Source organism: Lactuca virosa, chromosome 1 (genome assembly GCF_052849685.1).
Source record: "Lactuca virosa cultivar CGN04683 chromosome 1, Lactuca_virosa_CGN04683_v6, whole genome shotgun sequence".
Classification (NCBI taxonomy): Eukaryota; Viridiplantae; Streptophyta; class Magnoliopsida; order Asterales; family Asteraceae; genus Lactuca; species Lactuca virosa.
The window spans coordinates 270,234,147-270,242,961 of NC_136426.1; positions in this window are offsets into that span (position 1 = coordinate 270,234,147).

Here is an 8,815-nt window from a genome sequence, read left to right on the forward strand (position 1 = left end):
GAGGGTTGTTAGTTTTTGTCTAAAAATGGGTGGGGAGGAAAGGGAAAGATTTCTGGAGAGTTGAGGAGCTCTTGGGGCTTGATCCCCACCTCCCTATTTATAGGCTCTATTTGTTTACTTCAAAAGCAACTCAAAACCTAATAAAGCTTATCTTTATCTTACTCAAATTTGTCCAAGCGCTTATCCATATCATTCTAGAATGTTGTAAAATAATTAAACCCCTTAAATTAATTAACATTCAAACCATTTAATTAATTAAAATTATTTATTTAATTCCAAAATAATTGTTGATTAATTTATTTAGCCATATTAAGTAATAAATTTATTTCTCCTAAATTTTTATTGCTCAGATAGGTTATGAGGGCAACCTAAAAGGACCATTCTACTAATATAAATATTACTAATGTTTATAACGTAGGACATTCTTTCCAACATGTATTAAAATTGTAATGTGTGGCATTAGTTATTAATGATTGCCAGTGTAAGATTTATTATTGTTCCTAGGAAACAAAGTTGGTGTGGGTTGGGAACATCATGGCTACTCAGAAGGAGAAACATTGGTTTTATGTTGCATGTGGGAAATTTTATCGTAGAGTAGACTCAGTTGTTGTTGATACTCTTAGTGTTAATGATTGCAAGTCTTAGGAGTGTCCGAAGTGTAACACATCTGAATGTAGTTATGAGTACATGTTACACTTTTCTCCCATATTGTTCAATACGACCGAGTTTTTAATGAATAAACTAAAGTGAATTTGGTCTTGATTGGTGTGCATAAAAGACCCTGGTACATTTTAAGGATAATTATAGTGATGTGTATGTGGAGCTCTTTGATCGAGATGCAACACATAGGTTGGGGAAAAGTGAAAGTGTCATGGTGAAGGGAGTGCCCAAAGATTGGGAAGAAGATGATGTCACACCCCCGGTCGGTGAAAGAAATGTCGGGCGGTGCGAACGTTGGAAAATTGGATCGAGGCACAAAGATATATACATACATACATACACACATTGGTGAGTATGTATTTTGGAAAACTTCAACACAATATTGGTGAGTGCACATAATTTTATAGCTTTATTTGGTTGTATTAAATGATGAATCATTTTTCTTTTAGAAAAAACCTTTCTTAAGGTATTTTATCAACCTTAGCTTACTATCTTTTCCGGATACCTAACGATCCTATCTTATTATCGTTTTGGGATATTTTATTAATCCAAATTTACTATCTTTGTAGGAAATTTAACTAATCCTAACATATTTTAGCTGCCACTATAAGGCGTCCCTAATGGTAGTCGTATCTCTAAGGTGTTTGTAATGTATTATCATGATCCCCCATAATCGACGCTGTTTGACTAGTAATTACCCCGCCTTGATGCTTCATTGGACGTTAAACAAATGATTTATAAGAAAGTTATCCTACTAGGATTGGAGCTAGCAACCGCAAGTGGGGGTGTCAATCCCCGTATAGATCTATACATATCTTCCAAGTTCTCGCAAGATTAACAATTACAGGTATCGGGGTAGCCGAATTTAATCAGGCTAAAGATGAACCTGAGGTATTTGTCCTTTATCTTTCTTAGAGAGTTCCTATAACTATCATAATATAAACCCCTTGAATTTTTTACTTGATAATTATATCTTTTAGATCTCATAATTATTATTATTATATATATATATATATATATATATATATATATATATATATATATATATATATATATATATATATATATATATATATATATATATATGTATATATTTTATTTTACGATACATATATATACCCTAGTTATGGTTATTTCAAAATAGATATATTTGGGCTGAGTAACGATTAGATATAGTGCATATCCCTATATTTGACTAGTATAACTTCTCGTACTATGTTATCCTAGGGTTTTGGCCATTATAACATCTTGGTATTATCTCTTCTTCGACTATCGGGCATCATAACTCTTAGGCATAATATCATAGCTTACAACTAGGTATAGTATCTATATCTACATCATCCTAAGGTTTTAAGCTTTATAAAACGATTTATACTTATAGATATAAATAAAAATTGGTATAGTATCTATGTCTACGTCAAGCGTAAATGTTGGGCGGTGCAAACGTGGGAAAATTCGATTGAGGCATGAAGATATATATATATATATATATATATATATATATATATATATATATATATATATATATATATATATATATATATATATATATATATATATAACATAACACAAAAGTATATAACAAACAATTCTTTTATTTATTATAAATTATTTGGGATTGCATTGTTGAAATGTTAAGCACACATCCTAAACATTACTAGAAATGATAAACAGTCGGAATTAAACTCCAACTAGCTTCCTTGAAAATCTCCTCCTCGGCACGACTGTCCTCCACACTCTTCTCCCTAAGCATACATGTATTTTGGAAAACGTCAACACAATGTTGGTGAGTGCATAGAGTTTTATAGCTTTATTGGGTTGTATTAAATTAAGAATAATTTTTCTTTTACAAAAAACCTTTCTTTAAGTATTTTATCAACCCTAGCCTACTATCTTTTCCGGATATCTACCTATCCTATCTTATTATCTTTTTGGGATATTTTATTAATGCAAATTTACTATCTTTGTAGGAAATTTAACTAATCCTAACATATTTTAGCTACCACTTTAAGGCGTCCCTAATAGTAGTAATATCTCAAAGGTGTTTGTAATGTATTACCACGATCCCCCATAATCGACACTGTTTGACTAGTAATTACCCGCCTTAATGCTTCATTGGACGTCAAATAGGGATTTAAAAGAAAGTTATCCTACCAGAATTGGAGCTAGCAATCGTAGGTGGGGGTGTCAATCCCCGTATATTTCTATACATATTTTCCCAGTTCTCGGAATATTAACGATTACAGGTATCGGGGTAGCCGAATTTAATCTGGCTAAAGCTGAATATTAACAGCTCACTGACACATTAACGTTAAGTATTTATTCTTTATCTTTCTTAGAGACCTATAACTATCATAATATAAACCCCTTTAAATTTTTATTTGATAATAATATTTTTAGATCTCATAATTATTTTGTATATATATGTATATATTTTATTTTACGATACATATATATATATATATATATATATATATATATATATATATATATATATATATCCTAATTATGGTTGTTTGAAAATAGATATATTTGGACAGAGTAACGATTAGATATAGTGCATATCCCTATATTTGACTAGCATAACTTCTCGTACTATGTTATCCTAGGGTTTTCGCCATTATAACATCTTGGTATTATCTCTTCTTCGACTATCGGGCATCATAACTCTTAGGCATAATATCATAGCTTACAACTAGGTATAGTATCTATATCTACATCATCCTAAGGTTTTAAGCTTTATAAAACGATTTATATTTATAGATATACATATAAATTTGTATAGTATTTATATCTACACAGGCAAAAACGTCGGGCGGTGCGAACGTGGGAAAATTGGATCGAAGCATATATATATATATATATATATATATATATATATATATATATATATATATATATATATACATAACAAAAAATTATATCCCAAACAATTATTTTATCTATTATAAATTATTTGGGATTAGATTGTTTAAATGTCAAGCACACATCCTAAATATTACTAGAAATGATAAATAGACGGAATTAAACGCCAACTTGCTTCCTTAAAAATCTCATCCTCGGCAAGAATATCCTCCACACTCTTCTCCCTGAGCATACATGTATTTTGGAAAACGTCAACACAATATTGGTGACTGCACATAATTTTATAGCTTTATTTGGTTCTATTAAATGAAGAATCATTTTTCTTTTAGAAAAAAACCTTTCTTAAGGTATTTTATATACCTTAGCTTACTATCTTTTCCGGATACCTAACGATCCTATCTTATTATCTTTTTGGGATAATTTATTAATCCAAATTTACTATCTTTGTAGGAAAATTAACTAATCCTAACATATTTTAGCTACCACTATAAGGCGTCCCTAATGGTAGTCGTATCTCTAAGGTGTTTGTAATGTGGACCATGATCCCCCATAATCGACGCTGTTTGACTAGTAATTACCCCGCCTTGATGCTTCATTGGATGTTAAATAGTGATTTATAAGAAACTTATCCTACCAGGATGTAAGCTAGCAACCGCAAGTGGGGGTGTCAATCCCCGTATAGATCTATACATATCTTCCTAGTTCTCGCAAGATTAACAATTACTGGTATCGGGGTAGGCGAATTTAATCAGGCTAAAGATGAATATTAACAGCTCACTAACGCATTAACCTTAGGTATTTGTCCTTTATCTTTCTTAGAGTGTTCCTATAACTATCATAATATAAACCTCTTTAATTTTTTTACTTGATAATAATATCTTTTAGATCTCATAATTATTTTGTATATATATGTATATATTTTATTTTACGATACATATATATACCCTAGTTATGGTTATTTAAAAATAAATATATTTGGGCAGAGTAACAATTTGATATTGTGCATATCCCTATATTTGACTAGGATAACTTCTGGTACTATGTTATCCTAGAGTTTTGGCCATTATAACATCTTGGTATTATCTCTTCATCGACTATCGGGCATCATAACTCTTAGGCATAATATAATAGCTTACAAGTAGGTATAGTATCTATATCTACGTCACATGAGACCGTTGGTGTAGGGTTGAATCAGGATCGGGACTCCGTGGACAATTCCTAAGGTAGCATCTTCGAGAGATACAGAGAGTGAGTAATAAAGGTGTGTAGAAGTGATCTACATAGCCTTCTATTCATATTCATGGACTTGGGGTGCACGTGGCGCGAATATATGTGTGCGTCGCGCATGATCATCATGGCTCCATACAGAGAAGGCCACATGTCACTTCCTAAATTGGCCACGTCACTCGCAATCTGTTCTAATTCGGTGCCAGGTACGCGACAGGCATAGACGCACACAAAAAGTTTTTGCATAAATCGTCACTTCTTTGTGCGAGCTCTAATCTAAGCCCTCTTTACATGTATGTGATAATTTGAAAGGGTACTACAACTCTCATTTAACTTGTTTTAGCTAATTTTGACTTTCATTTTTATGTGTAATGGGGGAAAAATAAATGATTTTAAAAAATTATATCTCACTCATACGGATCCCCTTTTCAGCACTCTTTGTCCTAAAGTTTATATCTTAAGGAGTACCACGGAACTCCTTTTTGCACATTTAGTCAAAACTCCACCAATTTCTAAGTACCATTTTGACGTAATTAATTTTAATTATGCATTTGATTTCTATTTTTAAAAAGTCCATAACACTTTCCTTTGGAGTCGGATTTTTATGAATCTTATATCCTTGAGATCACGTTAACGAGTGCCTTCCAAGTATGTTAACCAGCTTAGAAAACGGTACAACTTTTTAGACGCTAATTTTCGAGCCTAATATAAATGTAATCACACATTTGATTTTTATTATCTCAAAATAAAATATTACAATACCAAGCTATTACATATATTTTCGTACTCTTTCCTAATGTTGATCAGTGAAGGAAATCTCTCGGTTTTCACATATGCATTTCTTAATGAATTAAATGTGATTGTGGATCAACGGTATGTAATGTGTATTAAAGTGAGAAATTTTAACTACTATATCTCGTTGGCATCAAAGCTCAATAATGATGCTTGGTTGTTAAACATATATCCAGAGAATGTGGAAGAAGGTGATGTTTGATGTGTTGTAGGAATAATATTCCGGTAATGTACGAAAACAAACAAGAAATAGGAAAAAGTTGAGGCATGTGTTTAACACATTGTCCTTAAAACAAATTCGCCCGCTATCGGGTGTTTGTTTCCCAGGATACAACAACTAGAAGTGGTTCTTCTAGACCACCCGAACCCTCATTAGGCTTGGATTATATCTTCAATATAGCTAGAAAAAGAAGAAGATGAACTGGGAAGAAGAGAGTTTTCTTATATTCTTTTGGTGTACTCAAATGGTTGTAGAGTAGTGGTATTTATACTACACATTCTATAACCTCCCATTTAAACACCTATATTAATCACAAAGATTAATGTGTGTTAATATGAATTAAATTGTAATATTAATTACAATTTCAGTTACAATAGAAAGAAATATTTTCAAGAAAGGTCCTTGAACTTTTCTTTTCTTTCTTCCACCCATTAAACTCTTTTATTTACTCCTTCCAACAACCTTACTTTAAGGATTAATTTCTCATTCATATTAAATCCATTTTGGATGTGTTAAAAAAATGGGGAAAACCCATTTTTATAAATTGGTTAACACCAATTTTCCAACAATCCCCCACATGAATGAAAATTGATCAAGCATTTGCAAGCTACCTAGATAAAATCCAACAGTTGAATCATGCATAGGATATGTAGGTGTTACCCTTTAAACCTTCCCTTAAGATACATATTTATTTTACTAGCGGACCAGTAGACTCGATGTCCTTGAACTGTTCTGCCGTTTGTTTAAATAATCAATATGTGTCTCACATGATTCTCCCTGACCTAGTTAGGTTCTCATTGATGTGTCCGTTATGGTCTGGACACTTGCCTGGTTCTATAAGAGCTGTTAGGAATGGGCCCATACAATTCCATTTGAAGCGACCCCACTTCTCTCTCACATAGGTGATTCCATCATAATCATTAAAAGCTAATGCATGATGATTTCCAACTTATCATCTTCGGCTATAAGCTTAACCTGCATCATTGTTTGTTTTAGGAATGGATTGGGGTTAACCCCCAAAGTGATTCACAAATGTTATATGCAAGTAGGTTGTCCCATTGAACCTAGATCTTGGGATCTCCAGTCAACTAGGTTGGGTTTTCCTTCGCAATAAGTGATTGATCTATGGGTTTTAGTCCCATTCCTCATAACGACCTCTCATTCCAAGCATTTCGTTAGCGGATCCGCAATCTTATTTTGACTTTATATAGTCATTAAAGATCATTCATCTTGAGAGTCGTTGTTGAATGGTGTTATGTCTTTGGCAAATATATCTAGACTTACCATTATCTACATCATCATGTACATATATAGGAGTTATTGGCTCATCATGGGACGTCTCCCACGAACTTACAAAGCCCTTTAATTTATTTTCCAACCTTGGATAAACTTGCAAAAAAAATATCTCCTATATTTTCTAACAAATGTTGACCGTTATCAATATGTTTATAACTACACCATAGTTACCACTATTGAATATGCTTAATTATGTCAACATAATATGATAAGCATATGTACTACATGCATTTGTGAATTCATAATAACATTGGCCAGATGTAATTATGAATATTCCATACATGAGTTTTCTTGCAAATATCGTATTTTTCCATGCAATTTCTTGATTTAACCATCTACATGTAAAATTCTTTAGGCACCCTATCACAAGGATCCTACTATGTCATAAAGTAGAATGCCATTTATATGGATCTATTTCATCACATCCATTGATGTTGAACGACATATTCAAACTTTGTTACCCGTTGTTCCAAAGCTTGCTTTACTAGCACATTTTGTTGCTTTCCCTCGGGTAAGATAATTGCTTGGCAATTCCATGTAGATTGATACTTCTAAAACTATGTTTAGAAGTTTTAGTTTCATATCAGAATGATATACTTCCAAATTTCAAGAAGTTACAACCACATATAATTATATGAGCATGAAAATTAATCAAGACATTCTTATATTTGTACTCCAAACATATATTTCAAAAATGTCATCAGCTCTTACTTCTCATTTGGAAACCCACTAAATCGAAATGATTTCTCAAACTCAATAGTTCAAACGATAGAACCATTATTAGTTTTTTTTTTTTTTTTTTTTTTTTTTTTTTTTTTTTTTTACAGCTTAATCCAATACAATCTTTTAAGAAACGATCATTTGATTCCAGACTTAGAGTAATCATATTTCCATTCATAGTCCTTTCAAATTCATGTTGAATATCTTAATATTCATCAAAATCTTTATCTTGTTTTGATGAATTCCAACCAATCTTATTGGATTTAATGGAAATAGCTTCTTGGAGTATAGAAGTATCATTGGATTCTAAATTTCCAAACAAGAGGCATAATTCTATTGAAATCATAAAACACTATGTTCTAACTGATTCTCATATTCTTTGGATCTATCTGCTTCCATTTTCCTCTTGAAAGTCCATTTATAGCCTAGTGGTTTACATACTAGAGGTATATCCACTAGCTCTCATGTGTGATTTGGCAAGAAAGAATCCATTTCACTTTTAATTGCCTCTCTCCATTCAGGTCTTTCTTAGGAATCTATTTCACTGTTAATTCCTCTTTGAAAGTTTGAGGCTCTCTTTCAACCATATAATTGTAAGAACCATTTCCAAATGATTTCTTAAATCGTGCCCTTTTACTTCGATGAGGCTAAATTGCTTCCTCTATTTCTTCTTCATGAGAAAGTTATACCCAATTGTTTTGGAGCACTTATCAAAACATAAAAAACACATTTGCATTTGTTGCTTCCATTAGCATGCCTTTATGAATCTCCAACATTTTAGAGTCATATAGAGGAAATCAATAAGAACGACTATTGTTTTGTGCATAACAAATAAAGATGCAACCAACAATCTAGTGTCCAATCCTTACAACCTTGGGGTTAGGTATAAAACCTTTGCGAGACACCCCCACATTCGAATGTATTTGTAAGATGATTTATACCCGACCATAACTTAAATGGTATTCTTTTTCATTTTCTTTTGGGGTACCTTATTAAAAAGGTAATTAGTCGACAACACAACTTCCTTCCACATTG